This window comes from Podarcis vaucheri, assembly GCF_965113315.1.
Source record: "Podarcis vaucheri genome assembly, chromosome: 14".
NCBI classification, from domain to species: Eukaryota; Metazoa; Chordata; class Lepidosauria; order Squamata; family Lacertidae; genus Podarcis; species Podarcis vaucheri.
The window spans coordinates 12775347-12800510 of NC_138752.1; the positions used below are offsets into that span (position 1 = coordinate 12775347).

The window sequence follows — 25164 nt, forward strand, 5'->3', positions numbered from 1 at the left end:
TTGCTTGGTCCCTGCTCCTGCTAACCTAGCAGTTCAAAAGCACGTCAAAGTGCAAGTAGATAAATAGGTGCTGCTCCGGCGGGAAGGTAAACGGCGTTTCTGTGCGCTGCTCTGGTTCGCCAGAAGCGGCTTAGTCATGCTGGCCACATGACCTGGAAGCTGTACGCCGGCTCCCTCGGCCAATAAAGCGAGATGAGCACCGCAACCCCAGAGTCAGCCACGCCTGGACCTAATGGTCAGGGGTCCCTTTACCTTTACCTTATGCAATTAGTTTGTGTAGGGTCCCACTTTTTTTAATTATACAACTCTTTGGCTGGCAAGGGCCATTGGGTAAGCAATAAAGATTTTTTTATTCAGCCTTCAGGGGATTTCAAACTGTTGCATTCTGCTAACACAGCCCTCCCCCGAGAGAATCCTCCACTCTGCAATCCCTGGGGACAGAGCTATAATCTCCAGGGTTTAACATTCAATCCCTCTTTCCCAGGGAACTCTGGGAACTGTAGTCCTATCAGGGGAATAGGGTGTCTCCTAACTGTCAGCACCCTTAATGAACTAAAATCCCCAGTATTTTGGGGGGAAGACACGCTGATTATAGTGACAGGATTCTGCTTCAAAAGTATAGTGCAGAAGGAGATCACAACTCTTCTCAGTATCTGATACAGAAAGAGGAAATCTTTGTAGAGGACTCAAGTGTTCTTCAGTCTCTTTGGTTTAACCTTCCCTCTAATACTCAGCTCTCCTTTGTCTCCTGTAGCTTTATTTAATTCTCTTTCTCCCTCTTCCCAATTCCTCGCTTCCTTTATCACTGTTCCTGTTCCCTTCCTCTAGGCCTTCGCCCCTTCAGCTCCAAAGAAAACGATGAAAGAACGAACGAGACACCAGCAAGGCAGGCGTCAAACATTGGCGTGCGGTTTTCCCATCCAGAAGAGGACACAAAGAAGATGAACTTGACTTCTTGGGCTCCCCTCACTGTGGGCTTGTATGTATTTAGAATTTAATTTCTCATTACAGAAGCAAATGCTCAGTTAATTATTCATAGGGCCACCTGCCTCCCTCCCCTCTACATTTTGCATTTGAATGTCCTTTCCAAGGATTAAAGATGCATAGCTTCCTTTAGCATCTTAATCCAGTTAAATACAATAGTCAGCAATAATTCTTTTCCAGGATATTGTTCTTGGTTTGTTCATTGGCTGGTGGTGCAGGCTTTCATGGAGGCTATATATATATTTTTCCCCTGAAGTTTGAGAGGTTCTATTTAGGAATATAGGAAGCTCCAACTGGAGCGCTCTCAGGCCAGTGTTTCCCAGTTGTCAGTGTTTATACCACATATTTTTAGATTTGCCTTGAGAGAGTCTTTATATGCTTTCCATTTCTAAGTTCGGATTAGAGTAGTTGCTTTGGAAGATGATAATCAGGCATCCACACAACATGACCAGTCCAACTAACTTGAAGGTGCCATTGGCTTTGCAGACGCTCAAACTCAGGACGAAAGTGAGAAATGAGCTAAGAGGAAGGCATTCTTGGCAAACCCTCACCATGATCAACTCCCGTCTGGAAACCTATGTCCCCACTGTGGAAGGACGTGTGGATCCAGAACTGGCCTCCAGAGTCACTTACAGACTCACTGTAAAAACCGTGTTTATGGAAGACAATCTTACTTCGCTAGTAGTGATTGCCAAAGAAGAAGAATAGGAAGCTGCCTTATACTGAGAGTCAAACCACTGACCCATCTAACTCAGTACTGTCTACACAAGACTGGCAGTGGCTTTCCAGGGTTTAAGACCGAAGTCTCTCCCAGCCCTACCTAGAGATTGAACCTGAGACCTTCGGCATCCATCTCCATTCCTACCTAATCTGATATACCATTGGACTTACTCCTAGAGGGATGCTTCAGTTAATTAAGGCTGCAACCTTATAGGGGGTGTGTGGGATGTTAGAGGAGGGGTAGTACCTCTGGTGAGGTACATGTCATTCTCTTTCTGGGATTGTTTGTCCACCCTGCCCTCATCTCCTACCTGTGGCTCCTAGAAGCTGTCAGCGTGTAACAACGGCCACCCCCCGCCCCCGCAAGAATTGGCTAAACCAGGTGAGGGTAACTGACAGGTTTGGTAAGTTTAAAATGGGTTTACTCACAAACTCTCCAAAGGTCAGATTTATGTGCTTTTCCATACAGCATTCAGAAGAAGTTGCACAGGCAGTAAAACTTTACAGTGGTGAAAGTTACTGAATTATTGGTATAGGAGCCCTAGAGGGCTTGTAAGAGTCATGTGGTCCTTCCCAAAGTGAGCTAAGCTTAGCAGGACAGCTTACTCTATGGTGTTAACCCCTTTAGACTTAAGTATGTTACTTGTATGTGGCTGGTTATCCCACAATAACTACTCCATTATTACACAACATCTCTGTCCAACCTGGAGATACTAGGGGTTGGAACTGGGACCTTCTGCACACTTATGGTATGGATGCTTGTCTGAAAACAATGCACCTTGCATAGTTGTAGATGCGATGCACAGTTGCTCAAACAGCTGCACCTCTTACAGGAGGTCATTCCAGAGACACAAGGCAACTATATAAAAAAAGCAGCTCTGCCTGTGACTTCACTACCTTCACTGAAACAGTAAGAAGCAAGACTCTTGAAGATGATCCTGAGAGGAAGACTTGTAAGCATTTCACACACCAAGGAACCCCAGCAAATGAGCCATGTGTCTCTTCTGAAACAAAGAACATTCCCTTAAAAAAATAAGGGACATCTGGCAATTTCTACTTGGCAGTAAAAGTTACCACATTGTGACAGAAGAGCATCAATCAGCGGCGACTGACTAATGATGTGATTATTCACATTCAGTTATTGATAGGCGTGCTTAGTGCACAGAAGGAAGGAGGCTTGAGGAGAATGATAAGCAGTGGCAGAGGGACATAGCACAGGAAAAGGTGCGCAGGATGAAAACTATGGAAGCTGTGGAAGATAAGGGGTGTGGAACATCAGACCACAAAGAGCAGGAGGAAGAACAAGAGTATGCCTTCCATCAGGAGTTGTGAACAGATGGCTAGGTCTAACCTGCCCTCTCCACCTCAAGCATTTTGAGGTGCTCTGCTAAGGGTTACAAGGGAAGTGGAGAAAGCAAATAAGCCACACCAGGTGAGGCAAGCAGGTGAAGTCCAGGCGAAGTCAACGCAGGCCGATTAAGCCGAGGAGGGTGGAATCTTTTCCACCCCAACAGCTGCATTCATTCATTTTAAAGCAATCTTCCAGGGACTACATGCCAGTGGTGAGGAGGGAGGGGGGCAGAGGGAAAAGTAGACAGAGCAATGAAAGCAAATCTTATCTTTGTCTCTACATATAACCCTCGCCCAGACAACCGAAAGTTCAAGGACACATTCCATCCAGACAAAAGCACTTGGATTATGAAGCAAGGCTGGTGAGGGGAGGATAAGGAAGCCTGGAGGGCCACATTTAGGTGCTGGGCCTGAGATTTCCCATCGATAATCCAGGCAGATCAGGTATGGGCCCTACAGGCTAGGGCTTGGAAAATGCAGTCTCAGTCAGGGGCTAGGCATGTCTGAGGCCTTATGTAGGCAGACAGTTCCCTTCTGCAGTATGCCCATCTCCCTGAGGAGCTGGCTGTGTTCCTTTCACAGAGTTACAATTCCCAGAGTTCCCTGAGAAGAGGGATTTGTTGTTGAAGCACTCTGGAAAATTTAGCTCTGTGAGGGGAACAGGGGTTTCCTAAGAACTCTTGGTACTAGGGGTAGTGCATTCTGGTTTGAGGCCTGAGTGTTAGGATCGTCCTGCTCACGTGTAGGACCCTGGCAGAGACACATGCCCGGCTGGCATGTTCTCTCCCTCCTGGTCGATCGTCCGGGAGCTTCAAAAGCTTTCTTCAGCCCAAACATCTCAGCGACTGATACCAAGAAGCATTAGCACGCTTAGGATCCTGCAGAGTATTAGCAGTTTGCGTAACAGAACTCAGTAGCACAGCATTTTGGCTAATCTACTTTATTTACATATAATACACTCGGAGCATTCTGACTTAGCTCCATCCTCTTTCTCATCAGACAGCAAAGAGAAAGAAACAAAGGACAAAAGTTCTACATTCCGGAACACAGTAACATAAACATCCTGTCTCCGTCACAAAATTTGAATATGCTCATTTATGTCTCAATGCAAATTGACTTCAGCTGCATCAAAGGTGCTAATTCCAATAGATAATTACAACTTGCCATCAGCCTCACAGGCCCAACTGGCTTGGGAGGCACTTGCTGCCAGATGGGAATACCGTGAACATCATCAGCTACCCATGGCATCATCACTTGCAAGGCTCTCTGTCTTCCTGTGAGACTGGTGTTCTTGGAGGTGCATTCTTCTCCAAATTGGGGTGTAGGACTTCTCCCAATGATGGAGGTGGCACCCAGTGTCAGTTTACATTTCTTAGTACAGAAAATTTTGATCTGATGTGTAGAGATCTTTCCTGTTCTGCTTAGTTCAAGAGGGTTCTGGAAGGTTTCTTTCTATGTGAAAGAAACAGGCAGAAGGTTTCTGATGCTTGGGTTATTCCTTCTGGGAAGCTGGTTTAAACTGGTTCTGTTATCTTCCTGTCAAGGTCATGCTGACTGTAATAGTCAGTCCAGGAGGAGTCTGGGTTTCACTTACTTTCTCTTTTTATCTCTTTCTTCTGGTGTGGTCTGTTCTGTATGCTTAATGTTAAGGTTTAGTCCTATTATAAATATTGTAAATTAAGCTAAGTCTGCTGCAACTGGATCTTTTATGGACTGTGCCAATCCTGAATGTATTCGATTTGTGGCCATTATGCTTATTTGCCTTCAGTAGCAGTAAAGCTCTGCTGGATGAAGAACAATTGCCTCTGGTCTATTTTTGGGAACTCTGCAACATATTTAAGTTTTTTCAGGGATAAGTCAGAGGACCCCTCCTCCTGCATTCCAGCCTCCCCTCCTGGTGTGGTGTTGACCCCTGTTGTTAAGGAATCTGTCTTCTGTGTGGATGGGGAATGCCAAAGACCTGGAAGGACCACCTCGCACTTCCTGGCCTCTTTGCGCTATGGGGCAAGGTCCTTATCCTGCCTCTCAGGTCACCCCACCAGCTGCATTCTCTGCATCCTCCTCCTTTTCCTCATCTGCCAGCAACTGCAATCTTAGCCCCGAGCCTGTGAGGCAGATTAGTGAGAATCCGGAAGCAGCTGCCAGAAAGCGTGCTTTGCTTTGACAGACCTAATTTATTTGTTGAAAATCTGAAAGTGGGAACCTGCTTTGCCAGGAAATTCCTCCAGGTGATATTTTTTAAATGCAAAACCTGCCTCTAAATGGTGCGATGACTGAATTGGTGTTAGAAACCCGAAGAACATGAACATGGTTCTCCCAGGACAACTGAAGCAAGCAAGCAAGCAAACAAATTAATTGTTTAAGTGCTTTACAAATCTCTCCATGCAAACTGTTGAGACAATGTAAACATCTACCTCCCTCTCCTTGAAGTTTTACAGGCAATTAATTTAATTGGTTATGGCTGGTCTCATAGCTTCTATTATGAACAAGAGCTATTCATTGCAAAGGTCAAGGGTAGTCTTGCAGTATATTAGCTGTAATTCTCTGAGGCATAATTTAGTTATTTATGTTGTAAGTTGATGTGCTTTGAGGTTCCTTCGCTATTGCTCTTTGCTACCCTTATGCAGGATTATAGATATGTTACAACATTGCACACTGCAATGCATTGCTTATCTAAGGTTGCTTATTCTCATATTAACCAGACCTGCTATTGAAATCTTCATTAAGAAGATCTGCTCAGAGCTCACATCACCATCTTATGAACTAAGGTGGGTGGCAATGAGAGACAAGCATCTTCTCAGTTGTGGTTCATTGTTTGTGATACTTCTAATGTCCCTCTGATTGTTTGACTAGCTCACTTTTTGATGGCTTCCAGACACCACCTGAAAATAGGGATGAGTGGATCAGGCACTTTCTGGGCCTGGTAAAATTCACATTTATTTATTTATATATAAATCAGTTAACATCCCATTCTCACTTTAAAGTGCTTTTGGGTAGGGTTTTTCTCCCCAGCTGAGAACACAGCATTGGACTTTCCTTTCACTTCCAGGCATATCTGCAACTGAGCGTCCTTTTGGCTTTGGTCCAGCTGCGTAATCAGCTCTGGAGCTACTTGTACTTGTCCTCCGCTCTTCCCCAGTAGCATGTTGGACGCCTTCTGACCTGAGGGGCTCATCTTCCAGCGTCATAACTTTTATATGCCTGTTGTCTTTGTCCATGGAGTTTTCTTAGCAGGGATACTGGAGTGGCTTGCCGGTTCCTCCTCCAGGTGGATCACGTTTGGTCAAAAGTCTCCACTATGACCTGTTCATCTTGGGTGCCCTGCTCGGCATAGTTCATAGCTTCTCTGAGTTATTCAAGCCCCTTATTGTCACAACTTTCTTAATATTGGCGGTTAGGCATTGATATTGTTTTGTAGATGGAAGAGGGAAGGAAGCACCATCACCTGCCCCATATATTGAAGGGTAGTTTGATAAAGGATTCCGGGGGGCGTGGCCCTGTCCAAAGCCTAGGGAGGTGAGGGCCTAAGGCACGCCCCCAAGCGGTGACCCTGGGGGAGTTCCTAGTTGATGTGCATCAGCAGGACTCCCCCTACTGGTGGTTAACCAGTGAACAGGCTGAAGCCGGATAGTCGGTTAGAACCAGTGCCTAAGCCAATACCGCTCATCACCTGTAACCAATGAAGTTGTGGCCATATTTAGCCCATTAACCTTAAATAATTGTGTCATGTGTCTTTATTTCCACGGGGGGGGGGGGCAGGGGACAGGAACTTGCCACGCAATCACCTTTGACTGGACTTAACCATCTAGGGGTCCTTTACCTTTTTACCTTTTGTGGTATAGATGAAGCCTTAGTCCTCTAGCACCCCTAAAACAGTAAGCCCCATTGAACAAAGTGGGACTTATTTTTGAGTAGACATGAATAGGATTGCACTGAAAGGCTGGAATGCTAAACACAGTGGAGTGTAAGCCCTATTGGATATAGTGGGGCTGCTGAGCAAATAAGCATAATATTGTAACAGTTATATCCGGCCTTGAAGAATGCTGTTGATGGCTACTAGCTATCCTGGCTATCTTCTACCACCACTGTCTGAGGCAATATGTTTTTTTTAAAAAGATATTTATTGAAAAATTTTAAGATATAACAAAAAAGGAAAAAAAAACATGCAAAATGAAAAACAGTTAAAAACACACATTAATTTTCAATAACATAACTTCCATACACTTATTTCCTCAGACCTCCTCATACCTCCCTTCTTTGTATTCCAGTTCGATTTGTTAGTTCAGCAAATCCTTACCATTAAACTTTTATCCATTTGTAAAACCTTTTCCCCCCCTTCCTTATCTCTTAAAGCATTACAGCTGGAAACCGCTTAGTTTCTATCCAACATCCTTCTAACATTCATTAATTTTACAATGTTTCTGTAAATAGTCTTTGAATTTCTTCCAGTCTTCTTTCACCGACTCTTCTCCCTGGTCTCGGATTCTGCCAGTCATTTCTGCCAATTCCATGCAGTCAATCACCTTCATCTGCCATTCTTCCAGAGTGGGTAAATCTTGTGTCTCACTGTCTGAGGCAATATGACTCTGGATACCACTTGGGTAGAGTTCTGTTGCATTAAGGACCTGCTTTGGGGCTTCTCATAGGTCTCACCGCTGTGAGAAGAGGATGTTAGATTGCATGGGCCATTGTTTTGCCCAAGCAAGCTCTTCTTATGATCAGTCTGCCCTAATGAATGCTCTCTGCAATGCACTTCCATTGAAACACTGGGTATAGGCCGCTATTAGCTGTTCAATGTCAGGTGCAGTTCTTTAATACTGCTTGACACTCCATTGAGTAATATTAACAGCGTACAACTATGAGGTTTTCAGAGTCTGCCAATATACTTCTCTTGTGCTACAACCAGCTGTTGAGGCAGGATCTGAACAATTTAGATTTTTCCTTGTTGTTCACAGACTAAGGAAGTGCATAAACCATTTTAGCAGGAGTTCTGCTAACAAGCAACAGCTGCCAAGGTAATGAGTGTGTTTAAATAACCAGATTGATGTAGGAGGGGCTCTCTGTCGACAGAGAAAGGAAATGGGGAGGGGGAAGGTAAAAAACAACAACGCCATGGAGCTTGACAGAGTTGCCGGTATGTGGTATAATGCATAGGAAAGACCACCTTATCAGCATGAAGGCTAATTTAAGAAATGTTCAGTTTGGTGGAAAACAACTTGCTTCGTTTGCCTGTTTTTGGTGAGTGCTTTTAATTGAAATGGATATAATTCGAGGTTGTGTACCAGGAGTTTTTGTGTGAAAGAAATGGATACTTATGAAAAGCTTAGGTTCTGCGTACCTAGGTTGAAGTTAAGAGTGGGGAAAATCTGTCAGTTTCAGTTACTTGTTTTTCCAAACCACAGAGCCTGGGACTTGCCGATCAGAAGGTCGGCGGTTCGAATCCCCGCGACGGGGTGAGCTCCCATTGCTCGGTCCCTGCTCCTGCCAACCTAGCAGTTCGAAAGCACATCAAAGTGCAAGTAGATAACTAGGTACCGCTCCTGCGGGAAGGTAAACGGCGTTTCTATGCGCTGCTCTGGTTCGCCAGAAGCGGCTTAGTCATGCTGGCCACATGACCTGGAAGCTGTACTCTGGCTCCCTCAGCCAATAAAGCGAGATGAGTGCCGCAACCCCAGAGGCGGCCACGACTAGACCTATTGGTCAGGTGACCTTTTACCTTTACCTTTACAACAACACTGAGAGCCAGTGTGGTGTAGTGGTTAAGAGCGGTAGTCTCGTAATCTGGGGAACCGGGTTCGCGTCTCCGCTCCTCCACATGCAGCTGCTGGGTGACCTTGAGCCAGTCACACTTCTCTGAAGTCTCTCAGCCCCACTCACCTCACAGAGTGTTTGTTGTGGGGGAGGAAGGGAAAGGAGATTGTGAGCCGCTTTGAGACTCCTTAAAAGGGAGTGAAAGGCGGGATATCAACTCCAAACTCTTCTTCTTCTTCTTCTTCTTCTTCTTCTTCTTCTTCTTCTTCTTCAGAGTGAGGCAGCTGCCTCAGCCGGCAGCTGCTGAAATATGGACAGAGTGCCCCCCCGTACCCCATGTTTGTTGGGTTCTGATAATGGTGATGATGATGAATTTCATTTCTATACCACTTTATATCTCCAAGAAAAAATCTCAACCATGTCCACAGTCCTTGTGGATCTTCACATGTAGTGGAAGATCTCTATCTATGTAGTGGAAGATCTCTATCTTCCACATGTAGTGGAAGATCTCACATGTAGTGGAAGATCTCTATTTGCCTCTTTCCATCAGAGAAATGTTGGACAACATGGAGTTATGTGACCCCCGAACCAAGGAGATAAGTAACTATACAGCTTTTAAAAGATTTTCTTTTGGTAATTATAGGGACAGAACTACCCAAACTGTACAGACATTTATTCATGTATGCCACTACAGCAGCAGGAATGTTATTTGCCCCAAAATGGAAAGAAGACGAAGTCCCAGCAAAAGATGAATGAATGCAAAAACTTGCGGAATATGCAGAAATGGCTTACCCGAAAAATAAGAAACCAACATAACAAACTTCTGATAAAAGAATGGAAATGGTTCATTGAATATTTGCAAATAAGCTGTAAACAGAAAAGAAAATTGGCAGGATTATTGTAATGACCTGCAGTTTTATAAGAGTATATATTTAAAGTAGATGAATAAATGAGCAAATTAAGTTAATTTGGATATGCAGAAAATATTACAATAAATTTAAGGAACCATAGAAAGAGGGGGAAGGAAGTCAAGTTTTGAAATGCTAAAGTGATTGTAAAATTATTGAAATGTATAAAATTGAAAATCATAAATAAAAAATAAAATAAATAAAAATAAAAGATTCTGAAGGCAGAATCTTTTTTAATGTTTTTTAATGTTTAATGTTTCATTATGTTTTTATATACCGTATTTTTTGCTCTATAAGACTCACTTTTTCCCTCCTAAAAAGTTTTTTAATGTTTAATGTTTAATGTTTCATTATGTTTTTATATACCGTATTTTTTGCTCTATAAGACTCACTTTTTCCCTCCTAAAAAGTAAGGGGAAATGTGTGTGCGTCTTATGGAGCGAATGCAGGCTGCGCAGCTATCCCAGAAGCCAGAACAGCAAGAGGGATTGCTGCTTTCACTGCGCAGCGATCCCTCTTGCTGTTCTGGCTTCTGAGATTCAGAATACTTTTTCTTGTTTTCCTCCTCCAAAAACTTGTGGTCTCGTGTGCCTTATAGAGCGAAAAATACGGTATGTTGGAAGCTGCCCAGAGTGGCTGGGGCAACCCACTGAAATGAGCAGGGTATAAATACCATTATTATTATTGAATCGGGCATCAGAGAAATGTTGGAGGTTATGGAAAAGCTTCCCCCTGCTTTAACAGGGGGTTATAACTAACAATTGGGAGTAGAATCATAGAATCATAGAATCATAGAGTTGGAAGAGACCACAAGGGCCATCGAGTCCAACCCCCTGCCAAGCAGGAAACAAGTAGTGGGGAGTAGTGGGGGGTAGTACCCCAAAGCTGCCACAGTGAGCTTTTATAGATAAAAGAAAGGAGAAAGTTTTTTTTGTTGCTGTTATTATTTTATTAGATTTATTACCTGCCCTTCATCAGCAAGTCCCAGGATGGGTTGCAACAATTTAAAATTCACATTTAAGAGCAGCTCAAACAAATGCATAAAATGCAATATAATTTTATTATACAATTTGAAAATGAGTGACTATTTGAAAATGAGCGTCTCCTACGCGTCTTTGAAAGTGAAAGAGTGAGAGAATTGTTTCAAGAAAACCTGAAATTTTGAAACGTCCCTAACACAGTGTTTGAAACTCCCATTGTTTTAGGCGCATTTCGCGACAGGGAATTTCATTATACCAGTCCAGCATACCTGAAGGAGCGTCTCCACCTCCATCGTTCTGCCCGGACACTGAGGTCCAGCGCCGAGGGCCTTCTGGAGGTTCCCTCCCTGCAAGAAGCCAAGTTACAGGGAACCAGGCAGAGGGCCTTCTTGGTAGTGGTGCCCTCCCTGTGGAACGCCCTCCCACCAGATGTCAAAAAGAAAAATAACTACCAAACTTTTAGAAGACATCTGAAGGCAGCCCTGTTTAGGGAAGCTTTTAATGTTTGATGCGTTACGGTATTTTAATATTTTGTTGGAAGCTGCCCAGAGTGGCTGGGGAAACCCAGCCAGATGGACAAGGTATTAATTAATTAATTAATTAATTTAATTAATAATAATTAGTGTGAGCCATTTCTGAGCTCTGGGCAGAACTGCGCCTAAGACGTCAGATTAAAACTGCAGAGTGGAAGGAAAGCAGGACCTTTTTTTGCCTCCCCACTTCCAGCTACTCTCTGAAGACTGGAGAAGAGACCCTCTTAAGAATATTAGAGGGGTGGGCAGGGGAAGAACTAGACCATACAAAAAATGAATACAAATTTTGCTGCAGTTCATTCATTTTCAGCTTTGTATTCTTGTTATAAAGAAGCGCACCTAGACATTCTGTTGTTGTGCCCATAATCTAGGTTTAAGGTGCTATTTAGCTCCTAGCTTTCATATCTCAGTTTCTAGCACTGCCCTAATGGGAGTAGATCCTTGCTCTGAGTCCCTGTGACTCAGGTCGTACAGCCATACCTCAGGATAAATACGCTTCAGGATAAGTATTTACGGGTTGCGCTCCGCAGCGATCCGGAAGCGACGGAGCAAGTGACTTCTGGGTTTGCCGCTCGCGCATGTGCAGACGGTCAAAATGATGTCATACGCATGCGTGGAAGCGGTGAAACGTGACCCGTGCATGCGCAGACACACAGTCGCATCTTATGTTCTGTTCAGGATGGGATCGGGGCTCCAGAATGGATCCCGTTCACATCCCGAGGTACCACTGGATTCCAAAGATGGGAAGCCTGAGGCTCTCCAAGATGTTGGTGCACTACAACTATAGCTGTCAACTTACAGATTTGAAAATAAGGGACCAGCAGCCTTGAAAATAAGGGACCAGCAGCCTTGAAAATAAGGGACCAGCAGCCAAAATAAGGGACCTGCAGCCTCACCTGTTCCAGGCACTCCAGTCTTCCTGTCCTTTCACAGTCTGGTCAAACTCATGCTGGTAGCTTCGAGAACACTGTCCAACCAACTTTGTAACCAGAGGTTCAACTGAATAGAATCTGAATCACATGCACCACAAGGCCTATGCAGCCTCAACTTAAGATGGCTCCCCGGCCTGGCTTTGCACTGCAAAGTTTGCAGCAGCACGTGCAACAAAATGGCGCCCAGCATTCAAAAAACCCCTCAGCTTGCATTAACTAGCCACACACAAGGCATGCAAGCTCCACCCCCCAGTCATTCTTAGACTTCTTATTGGGTGAGCAACACAGCCAAGCAACACAGTTGGAGCCTCCCTCCTCCCTGGCCGGCAGGGAGGGAGGGAGAGGAGCTGCTTCCTTTGAAATTTAAGGGACATAGTTTAAGGGACATTTAAGGGACATCCATCAATAAGGGACAGCAGCGGGACATGGTGCAGGAATAAGGGACTGTCCCTTCAAATAAGGGACACTTGACAGCTATGGCTACAACTCCCATCAGCCCCAACCAGCAGAGCAAATGCTCAGGAATGGTGGGAGTTGTATTCTAACAACTTTTGGAGGCCTGCAGGTTCTCAATACCTCCCTGATTCCAATCTGATTTCAAATGCATGATGACTTGGGAAGGGAGCCGAAGATGATTGTGAAGAAAAACTCAGATATGGGATAGATTACTTTTCTTCTGCTAAGGCTACTGCTACATAACTAGATTTTTTTAATATATATAAAAAAGGAGGGAGAGTTTCAGAATAATGTCTCTGTAAACTGTAATTTAGATAGTTGCAAGCTGTGTCCTGCAATCAGCAAAATTATAGGCACACAATTACTGTTTTCTTTATTAAAGTTTCAATTTTAATGTACTGTGGAAAAACTAATCATTTCCTGTGAATAGCATCACCCACTTTACCCAAAAACTATTTGTGTTGAGTCAAAATTAAAATGTGCGCTGTTCTTCAGGCTTCTGGTTTGACAGTGTTGAGGGGGGTGGGGGAAAGGGCTGATTTGTTTTATTTTTATCCTGCCTTTCCTCCAAGAGGTTGAGAGCACCATGTGTGGTCCCCTCCCTCATTTTATTCTCGCAGCAACTGTGTGAGGTAGAATAGAAATGTGAACCTTGGTCTCCAGAGTAATAGTATATCCACTACAACACGCCGACTCTCAGAATGGCAGGATCTTTTAAGGGGATCAGTATTTTGGGATCTCAGGGAGATGTAGAAGGAATGGAACAAATTAGCCAGTGTAATATTGTCCCCTGACTTTACTTGGCCTGGCACAGGTCATTTTCTTCCACTTTGTGATGGCCTGGGACTCGGGCTGGGACCCGAGGAGTCTCAGTCCGCACCGGATCCTTTGCCTCAGGCGGCATCTGAACCAAGTCTGGGGCCTGATTCTGAAGAGCCCAAGTCTGCACAGGTTCCCCTGCAACAAGCACCAGCTGGGCCGAGTCAGGGGCCTGAGCCGCCCTGGCTCCAGATGTGGGGATTACCTCATTGCCTTCAGCTGGGCAATCAATTACAGCTGCTCCGCTACCAGTTGGGTCAGGAAAGGCTGAAGCGGCCCCTGGATCTAGTATCCCACCGCCATCTCCCGAGCTGCAGAGTCTAAGGTCTGAGAGACGGAGAGACGTGAGTACTCATAGGAGGAGTGCTCACCTTTGGGCGAGACAGGGAGGTGAGTCACCGGGGGATCAGGACCGGCCGTTACCCCAACAAAGATAAAAGGCTGTCGGACCCCACCCCAGGTTGCGGGAGCAACATTGCTGTTTGCTAGAACCTGCCTGCGACCCTGTGCCTGACCTAGCTTGGTTTCCTGCCTTGGCCCTGTCAGACTGACTCCTCGTGGAATCCTTGGATTTGGGACCGGAGCGGGACCGCATTGCTTGGGTTAACCCCTGGGCCCAGCACACACTTCTTCTTTCCATTGGTTTGGGTCCTACCCTCTGGAGCCGCAGAAAACAAGCTTGCTCCATCTCCCATGTGATAGTCCTTTAAATATTTGAGGAGGCAGCCATCTTCAGATATTGGAATCTAAAAGCGTAAGAGCCTGTTGGATTAGGCTAGTGGCCCAACTATTCTGTATTCTGTTCTTCCAGGATTCGAGCACAAAAGCACTCTGGTTTCTAGTAGAGGCAGTTTTAAGGTGGCGCAGCCAATAAGGTCGCACTGGGTGCCACACTGCAGGGGCCCCCCAGAACAATGCTGTAGAATGAAGTGTGAGAGGTGAGTTTTAGCCTCACACAGGGCACCACTATTTGAAAGCCCAAAGTGCACTGCTGTTTCCAGTGACTGGTATTCAAAAGCATTACTGCTTCTGACTGTGGAGGCAGAACAGACATCATGGCTAATAGTTACAGGTAGGTAGCTGTGTTGGTCTGCCATAGTTGAAACAAAATAAAAAATTCTTTCCAGTAGCACCTTAGAGACAAACTTAGAGACCAAACTTAGTTGGTCTCTAAGGTGCTACTGGAAGGATTTTTTTCATTTTGTTTTGATCATGGCTAATAGGCACTACTAGCGCTTTCCTCCATGAATTTGTCTAGTTGTCTTTTGAGATTAACCCCACCCAATGGACCAGAATGTGGTCTAAACCTCCCTTTAAATCCATATCAGTGAAAAGAAAAGAACTCACTCTGAAACTCACTTACAGATGGTACCTAACACCACGGAAACTGACGCTAATACGTCCAGGAACCTCACCCAAATACTGGAGAGGATGCACCTCCACAGGAACATACCTCCACATGTGGTGGGAATGTCCCAAAATCCAACAATTCTGGACAGCAATCATACAAGAAATATGCAAAATAACTAAGCAAGTATTAGAAGTCGCCCCAGAACTGGCCCTACTAAACATCTTCCAAGATGATAATGCCCACTCGCATCATAAAGAGCTCACAACCCACCTGCTCTCAGCAGCCAGAAGCATCATAGCCAGACACTGGAGAGACCTGTCAGGAGAAAGCATGGACCAATAGTATCAAATAGTATGGGAAATAGCCTTATTAGAAAAACTAACCAATAAATTGAAACTGGCACGGGAACAAATAGAAGAAGACGTCTTCACCCCAATATAGTTCCCCTTTATCAGCCCAACATGATAACAACAAGAATCCGATGGCAGCATACGAATCAATATGGCTAACTTGATCCAAACACACACACACACCCCACTCTCACACAAAAACAAACCTCACTATCGCCAGCCAAATACAGTGGTACTTCGAGTTACAGACACTTCAGGTTACAGACTCTGCTAATCCTGAAATAGCACCTCGGGTTAAGAACTTTGCTTCAGGATGAGAACAGAAATTGTGGGGTGGTGGCATGGCGGCAGCAGGAGGCCCCATTAGCTAAAGTGGTACCTCAGGTTAAGAACAGTTTCAGGTTAAGAACGGACCTCCAGAATGAATTAAGTTCGTAACCAGAGGTACCACTTTACAACCAACCACACTCTAGGCTACCCCAACCTCTTTCACTACCAAGGAAATACAACAAGCAAATAGTAAGAGAACCCACACAAGTGACGCTGACACAAAACCCCACACATACACTAAGTAGAAGTATTGCCACCCCACCCCACCCCACCCTACCCCACTCACCATTCCCCCTCCCCCTCTTTACCCCTCTTTTCTTCCTAACCTAACACTGTATGCAACGCTAATGTCTCACGACAAATGAGACTGATCTGTAGAAAACGCAACTTGAACAAAGAGACAATGCACGTATTTTTGTAAACTAAGGAACCTTTAATAATAATTATTTTTAAAAATCCATCTAGATTGGTGGCCCTTACTGCCTTCTGCGAGAGCGAGTTCTGCAGTTTAACTATGCCCCCCTTGGTGAAGCACTTCCTTTTATCTGGCCTGAATCTTTCAAAGTTCACCTTCATTGGTTGAAATGCAACCCCCTTGCTGGGTTTAAAGGTAAAGGGACCCCTGACCATTAGGTCCAGTCATGACCGACTCTGGGGTTGCGGTGCTCATCTCGCTTTATTGGCCGAGGGAGCCGGCGTACAGCTTCCGGGTCATGTGGCTAGCATGACTAAGCCACTTCTGGCGAACCAGAGCAGCGCACGGAAATGCCGTTTACCTTCCCGCCGGAGTGGTACCTATTTATCTACTTGCACTGACGTGCTTTCGAACTGCTAGGTTGGCAGGAGCAGGGACCGAGCAACGGGAGCTCACCCCGTCGTGGGGATTCGAACCGCCAACCTTCTGATTGGCAAGTCCTAGGCTCTGTGGTTTAACCCACAGCGCCACCCGCATCCCTCTTGCTGGGTTTGGTCACTATTAAAATCAACGGCTTCCTTGTTCATCTACTGCAACACCTCCTTCCAAAAAAACGGATTCATGTCTTAATGCATTTCATTTTCCAAGTGGATAGAGGGGCTTTCCACTCACTTGTTTGCTTTAAAGAGAATCAACACAGTTGACAACATAATTGGTGGTAATTGTAGTACTGTGTCAGTTTTAATAAACTGCCCAACTGGAAAAAAAAATATGTTTTACAGATACAGCCATTTCCTGCATGTCGTAAATGAAGCCTTCTATATCCTTCAATACCAGCCTCTTAAGACCACTGCTTAAAAAAAGAAAACCCTACTGTGCTGCATATATGTATGTGTGTGTTCCCTGCCCCCACCTTGTTAATAATAGAGCTGTCATATCTAATAAAATATGAAACAACCATCCAGGGAAATAACACAAGTGATAGATAGCACAGGGCTGATTTGCTGGGCCAAGCGAGCACAGAAGCTCAGTGGCTCAGAATGGGATCAAAGAATTGTAAAACTGGAAGGGACCCCAAAGGCCATCTAGTCCAACCCCCTGCAATGCAGGAATCTCAGCTAAAGCATCCATGGCAGATGGCCACCCAACCTCTGCTTGAAAACCTCTAAGGAAGGAGAGACCACATTCTCCCAAATGAACAGCGGAAGAAGGTTCTTCCTGATTGGAATCTCCTTTCTTGTAACTTCAAGCCATTGGTTCAAGTCCTACCCTCCAGAGCAGGAGAAAACAAACTTGTTCCATCCTCCATGTGACACCCCTTGAGATATTTGAAGATGGCTATCATATCTCCTTTCAGTCTCTTTTCCAGGCTCAACATGCCCAGCTCCTTCAACCGTTCCTCATAAGGCTTGGCTTCTAGACCCTTGATTGTCTTAGCTGCCCTCCTTTGCACGTGTTCTAGCTTATCATTTAACTTTGGGAAGGCCTCGGTCCAGTATACCTGAAGGAGCGTCTCCACTTCCATCGTTCCGCCCGGGCACTGAGGTCCAGCGCCGAGGGCCTTTGCTGCGAGAAGTGAGGTTACAGGGAACCAGGCAGAGGGCCTTCTCGGTAGTGGCGCCCGCCCTGTGGAACGCCCTCCCACCAGATGTCAAAGAGAAAAATAACTACCAAACTTTTAGAAGACATCTAAAAGCAGCCCTGTTTAGGGAAGCTTTTAATGTTTAATAAGTTATTGTATTTTAGTGTTTTGTTGGAAGCCGCCCAGAGTGGCTGGGGAAACCCAGACAGATGGGCGGGGTATAAATAATAAATAATAAATTATTATTATTATTATTATTATTATTATTATTATTATTATCATCATCATCATCATCATCATCATCACAGGATGGAGATGCAGTGGATGAGAACAGAGAGAAAAGGCCTGCTTGGTAGTGGCACCCAGACTGTGGAAAGATTTCCCAAGAGAGACTAGCCTGGCACCTAGCATGATGCTATTTGGGTGTCAGTAAAATACCTTATTTATTTCCCCCCTTTTTGATTTTTTAAAAAAATGCTCTCATGCTGCTCTCTGCATTTTACGTGTGCATTTTATTTCTGCCGACTGCTTTCATGATGCTTTTTTATAGTGTGGTGTTTTGCTGTTTTCCTTATCTTGTTTTATTGCAATTTTAACTTTCTGTAAGCAACCCTGGGCACCAGTTAAAAGGAGAGGCATAAATCCTTAAGTAAATCAAGAGCCAAGAATTGGCTTTTTTTTTTTTTTTGCTGTGCTGCTGCTTGAGGTTCATGTTTATGGTCGGTGGCAGAAGGGGAAGGGCTGTAGCTCAGTTGTATAGCATCAGCCCTGTATGCGGGAGATTGCGAGTTCAATCCCCGGCATCTCCAGGTAAGCCTGGGAAAAGAATCCTGTCTGAAATTCTGGAGAGCTGCTGCTAATCAGGGTAGATGGCTCAATTGTCTGACCTCTATAAGGCAGCTTTCTATGTTCTTTGAAAGGAAAAGGAGGACTCAGTGTTGCTAAGGACATAAATGCCGTCAGAGCCTCTGGTGCAATGGAGGACCATCTCTACAGTATTTGTGCCATAATTGTCCATCCTATTTCTTCTTCCTTCCCAGCTCCTAGCTTTATAATTAGACTCTTGAGGAAGGATCATTACTCAGTGGCACGAGGTGTTTCTGAATGACTTCCTTTTGACTAGAGATGACAGGGACTGAACAGGGGAGGTGGATCTTCTGCATGCTATGCATTAACTCTGCCACTGAGCTTTGGTCCTGCTCAACCAGAATCAGAACATGCTTCTGAACCTACTGCCAGTCAATTTAACTGAGTGACTGAATTGCAGCATGATAAAATAAGGCATAGTGATGTATGGAAGTGAAAGCTGGACCATAAAGAAGGCTGATCGCCGAAGAGTTGATGCTTTTGAATTGTGGTGCTGAAGGAGACTCTTGAGAGTCCCATGGACTGCAAGAAGATCCAGCCTCTCCATTCTGAAGGAAATCAGCCCTGAGTGCTCACTGGAAGGACAGATCGTGAAGTTGAGGCTCCAATACTTTGGCCACCTCATGAGAAGAGAAGACTCCCTGGAAAAGACCCTGATGCTGGGAAAGATGGAGGGCACAAGGAGAAGGGGACAGCAGAGGATGAGATGGTTGGACACTGTTCTCGAAGCTACCAGCATGAGTTTGACTAAACTGCGGGAGGCAGTGGAAGACAGGAGTGCCTGGTGTGCTCTGGTCCATGGGGTCACGAAGAGTTGGACACAACTAAATGACTAAACAACAACAGCAAGCAGTCTCTCCCCACCCTAAGGTTAACAATTCCACAAACCACCATGTCCTCACTAGGGATGGAAGACCAATTTTGACGACCCAAGCTTCCCATTCCAATCTTAAATCCAGTTCTTCACATTACTGGAGCAGTTCGCATCATGAAAAAAAATCCTGCATTTCAGTGTGATTTTCTTCCAATAAACACATTTCTTTTCGTTTTGATGAATGTGTGCATTTCTGAAAGCAATTTCTCCTAATGCAGCCTTTCTGAACCTTGGGTCCCCAGATGTTTTTGGACCAGAACTCCCATTATCCCTGACCACTGGTCCTGCTAGCCAGAGATGGTGGGAGTTGTAGTCCATCTGGGGACCCAAGGTTGAGAATGGCTGTTCTAATGTGATGCATTTTTGTTGTTTATTTCCACTAATGCCTTCATTTTTATGCACACTTATTACCTAATATGTACATGTATGTGAACATTGTCTGGTTGACGAACTGTACCCCAAAATTCAGATAAGTGAGAAATTTGAAGGATTGGCTGTGTTTCAGCTAGGGTTGCCATATTTCAAAAAGTAAAAACCAGGACACCCTGAAAGTTGTGGAGCTTTTTAAATGAATAAATATTAGGACAAAGCACCACATTTTGCAAATTCCTCCCGGACGTCACTTCTGCCTTTGAAATTCCAGTAATCTCCAGGAAAATTCAGACATATGGCAGTCCTAGTTCCAGTTCTTGTATTGTTTTGGAAATGGAGAATTTGATAGATCTCCCTCATCCCTATTCCTCATTTCCTTTGCAATCCCAACAGTGCTTACTCAGAAGTAGTAAAGGTAAAGGACCCCTGGACAGCTAAGTCCAGTCAAAGGCAACTATGAGGTTGCAGTGCTCATCTCACTTTCAGGCAAGGGAGCCGGCGTTTGTCCACAGACAGCTCTCCGGGTCATGTGGCCAGCAGGACTAAACCGCTTCAAAACCCTAACCGTGATGGAAGCCAGAGCACACAGAAATGCCGTTTACCTTCCCACCGCAGCGGTATACCTATTTATCTACTTGCACTGGTGTGCTTTCGAATTGCTAGGTTGGCAGAAGCTGGGACAGAGAAATGGGAGCTCACTCCACCACGACCTTCCAATCAGCAAGCCGAAGAGGCTCAGTGGTTTAGACCACAGTGCCACCCACTCCCATACACAGAAGTAAGCCTCATTAACTAATTCCTAGGAAAGTGAGTTCATCTTGCAGAGCTCTTGTTAGGTTAAACCATTTGCAAACTGGCATTGTTTCAGTACAGAACCCCTCACACAGCTTCTACTCCGCCTGGTTCTGGGTTTACTTCAGAAATTCTTCATCTTGTGCTGGAAAGATATGAACTGCTGCATTGCAGGCTGGGCTGACTGAGGGTACTGGTAAGTGATGTCAGACCTTGTGGCTTCAGAGCTTCCACATCCAAACCCACCAGACATGGCATGCCCGTGAGTGTGCCCCACAGTGGAGCCCACAGCCATGTAGTAATGGCCATCTGCCTAGGGGCAGGAGAAACCACGGCAGAGGCAGGGGCAGGAAAGGGGGCATGAGCAGCCGACAGTGGAGCAGACCTCATAGGAGGTGCACCGCTGGCAGGGGGCACCATCTGAGACGTCCTGCTCCTGCTTCCCCTCAGCATGGAAGGTGAGTTAGGATTGCGGCTGTAGGTTACCTTGAAATGATTATATTATTGTGCAACCAATTGTCAGGCTTCAGGGAATTGGCTTCCTCCCTCCATGGCAGTAGATAAGAAGATCAAAGAAATGAACATTTTACCAGTTAGAAACTTTAAAAATCCCAGTGAGAGAACAAAGAACACTTCTCCTAGAAATGGCGATGCTCCCAATTAAGGATTACACCCCCTCCATCCCTATTAATCTACATCACTCCTATGTCTTGAAATCTTAGTTTGTACCCTCTGCGCTTATTGGGACTTTGCCTATATGCAGCCTCCCACAGAAGCAATTAAGGAGTTGGCCGAAGGCCAGGAAGACTGAGCAGAGGGAGTTATTCTGCCTAGAGATATGGAACCTTGGATACAACTCTGTTATTGGATGAGGTCACCCATATAGGCATGATGACTCACGACTTTCCTGCTTGTGTGTTGGTTGGTTGGCCAGTGGTTGTTTGAGAGTTCTTTGGATTTTGTTCAAAGAGTTACGATCCAAGTCTGTATCCTGTACAGTGGTACTTCGGGTTACATATGCTTCACGTTACAGACTCTTCAGGTTACAGACTCCGCTAACCCAGAAATAGTACTTCGGGTTAAGAACTTTGCTTCAGGATAAGAACAGAAATTGTGCAGCGGCATTGCGGCAGCAGTAGAAGGCCCCATTAGCTAAAGTGGTGCTTCAGGTTAAGAACAGTTTCAGGTTAAGAACAGACCTCTGGAACGAATTAAGTACTTAACCCAAGGTACCACTGTAGCAGCATCTTGTTCCTGCTTCATCCTGCCAGCTTGCAACCGACTGCTTCTGGACAGTCTGTGTATGCTCTGCAATATTCAACAGCATTTTCTGTTCTGAGACTTTCTGAGCTCTTCGTGACTTTAGGGAGATTGGAGGAATGCTGTCCAATGACTGCAAATCTGTTAACCCTCTCTCTTTCAGTGTTTCTTCTCCCAGCTGTTCCCCATCCAGTATTTCCCAGCTTCTGCCTTCTGAACTAGGCCCCTCTGCAAAGCACTGTTCCAAATCTATAGTGTCCTCCTGCTCCTGGGAAGATTCAGGAGCAGGGGGAGGGGTGGCCCCCACCATTCCTCCTTGGTGCAGCCCTCCTCAGCACGGTCCCTGACACCAATACAATAAAGAGTCTATCCTGGGAAGAGCTTTAAAATACATATTTTGTACCAAATTCTGCACCAACAAAACAGAAGTAATCCTTTATAAATAATGCCAGATTGCCCCGCAAGTGCATCAGTCTATTGAACAAATAAGTTCCACTTGCATTAACTTTCACCTAATAGCTGATCTATCCTCTCCACCCAAAAGTCTGGTTGGCCAGCAGATTATGACTTTTTTACTACTGACAATCTAGCAAAACTTGCCAGCTAAGAGTACATATGGTACAAGATCACAGGCTCCAAGTGCAGTTTTATCACAAATGCTAATGATCCAATTATCCAGCATATGAAAACGCCAAGATCCCATAAGCATAAAGTAAAAGGGTCCTATTGATTTGCAACTTTCCCCAAGATAATGGTCGACAGCATTTATTTACCTGCTGTGCATGGAAGTGTGAGAGGGAGAAATTAACAGGTTAACAGCCTGTTGGGTACAGTACGGCACACAATTATACAGAACATAATTGTTGCCATATATCATACAATATGCATTCAGTTCCTCTGGAGGGCATGTTTCTAAATCAGTGCTGGAATGATGCTTTCAAATCAAACTTTCAAGAGCATTGGATGAGCAGATGGCCTGTCAGATGTACGTTGGATGCAGAGCTGGGACAAATAATCTTTATTAAAACTGAGTACCTATAATAGACCGTCGGGCACTTTTTCATGTTGGGTTTTTCCTCTCTCATCCTGAAATGGTTTTTATGATTGTTAATGCACAGAACTTGCAGCGCTTGCCTGCTTGATAGCAGGAGCTAAGAGACTTGTGGGGACTGCTGGGGTTGGATGTGGGAGTGCTCAACTGTGTAGGACATGGCGGGCTCTGCTGCGGTTTGGATTTGATATCCCGCTTTATCACTACCCTAGGGAGTCTCAAAGCGGCTAACATTCTCCTTTCCCTTCCTCCCCCACAACAAACACTCTGTGAGGTGAGTGAGACTGAGAGACTTCAAAGAAGTGTGACTAGCCCAAGGTCACCCAGCAGCTGCATGTGGAGGAGCGGAGACGTGAACCCGGTTCCCCAGATTACGAGTCTATTGCTCTTAACCACTACACCACACTGGCTCAGAGGCATCCAAGCAGAGGATGGATGGCTAGCAATCAGGGATGCTGTAGCTCAGGGATGGGGAGCCTGTTACCCTGCAGATGCCTCTGTGACTCTTCTCGTCCTTGATCATTGTCCATGTTGGCTGGTGCTGATGGCATAACCTCCAACATCTTGCATCCCAAAACTAGGATGCCCGTCTTTCTGTCCATGCTCCTGTGCGAGATCACAGAGCCCCAAAGATGTGTTTTTTCAGAGCTGTGTTCACACGGTGCCCCAAAATGCATGCATTGGGGCACCATGAGAGATTGCAGCCCTGAAAAAAGCTCTTTTTTGCAGGGGGGGGGAAAGAAATGTGCTTTTATCTGGGTGAGAACTTGGCATGAAATCATGTGAGATCACAGCACCCAGAATGGCTGCCGTGCTCTCATGTGAGAAAGCAGGATGTCCTATATTTTCCAGAATACTTGCGGGGCATGTGATGGGAGATGGAGCCCAACAGCATCTAAAGGACCACAGCTTCCCCTTCTTGGCTGTAGGTGTCAGGGAACTGACATCAGAGGGAGAGGCGAAGGGGAGGCTCCCAGATAATGCTGGCGAAGGACCCAGCAGCAGGGGGAGAAACAGCTCAGTAGAGGGGGAAGCCAATCAGTGCAACACCAGGGATAAAGGGGGGCAGACGGGGGAATTGGAGAGAGGGCTCCAGGACTCTTCACTGGACATCAGTGAGGAGAGCCCAGGTCCACCGCTACCCACGCCTTCCCTGCGCAGAAGACTCCCGCGCAGTGAGAGGAGGAGGAGACTGGGTGTCAAACAACTTTTATGTTGGAAGAGGTTCAAGAAACGCCCACTGACGGATTCTGCCAGTGACTGAGGCAGCCACGATGAGAAGGGGCTGTGCAGTCAGAAAGTTTTAACAAGGCAAATTAACCGAGAAAGGCACCAGCTTACGCACGAGTAACTCATACCTATTACAGTAGGTTTCTGCTCCTTCTCCTCGATCAAACCAGTTGTCGCCACCCAAAATAGTGGAGCAAACGTCAGTTCCCACTGGGACTGATGCCAGCATCCATTTGATTTAGATCTGTCACTTGGCCATGTGTCTTGAGTATTCACCGCCATTTTAATTTACTAGTAATGCCTCTGGGAGTGGCTGCTGGTGCAGCTGTTTCATTCAGTGCTTTTCTTATGCCATGTGCCATCCTGCAGCTATTCAGGAAGCACAATCAGATCCATTGTAAAATTGCAAATTATATTGAACATGCTTCAGTTTTTTCTTTCCTTCTTAAGGTAACTGCTATGATCCACTTACCATCATAACTTTCTTTAGAAGCCAGTGCAAGGCACGTCATTCCAAAGGACAGGAATATAGTGTCCAACTGGAGGTAAAGAATGGGAGGCACCAGTGGCGATGCTCAGTGGAAGAGTAAGCATCACAGATTTGCAGGAATTTCATCTGTTTTTATTGGTGAATTGCTGGGATATGGGACCTGTAGTATGAAGTGCTGTTCCTGGTGCTGGGCCGAAGAATGGGGTTCCAGGGAGGCATGAGAGGGTAAAGAGAATTCAATTCCATTTGCATTTAAAGGTGGACATACCAAATTAAAATAAATAATAATCTTTTTTTATTTATATGCCACCCTTCCCAGTCCAGAAAACTGGGCTCAGGGCAGCTAACAACAAATTTAAAACACTTAGTTCATGCAACAAAAAACAGCATAAAATACAGTATAAAACATAAATAACAATAAATTCAGAATTCAAAAATCAATTCAGAGGGAAAATCCATCCAATAAACTTTAGATGATCACCAGGGCTAGCTGGCTAAATTAGTCCTATTTGGGCCGGTGAGGAGACCAGGGGGGAATTAGCTGTGGGATCCCAGAGCGGGTAATCTTCATAAAAAGAGGAGGGGGAGGGAAGGAAGGGGAATAAAAGATCAGGCTAAGTTCAAACTGAAAGCCAGGTGGAATAGCTCTGTCTTACAGGCCCTGTGGAAGGAAGTTAAATCCTGAAGGGCCCTAGTCTCATGGGACAGCATGAGCATGAGCATGAGTCAGAGCCATCACTGAGAAGGCCATGACCCTGGTGGAGGAT

The 25164-nt window shown here is 45.3% G+C and overlaps 1 long non-coding RNA gene across 1 annotated transcript in view; it reads left to right on the plus strand.

Annotated features, from left to right (window-relative positions):
* The first annotated feature begins 843 nt into the window (after nucleotides 1-843).
* Nucleotides 844-25164, plus strand: part of LOC309518605 — a 53725-nt gene continuing 29404 nt past the window's right edge. The window contains exon 1 of the long non-coding RNA XR_014213548.1: nucleotides 844-979. This is a non-coding gene — a long non-coding RNA (uncharacterized lncRNA). The remainder of the gene's footprint in view (nucleotides 980-25164) is intronic.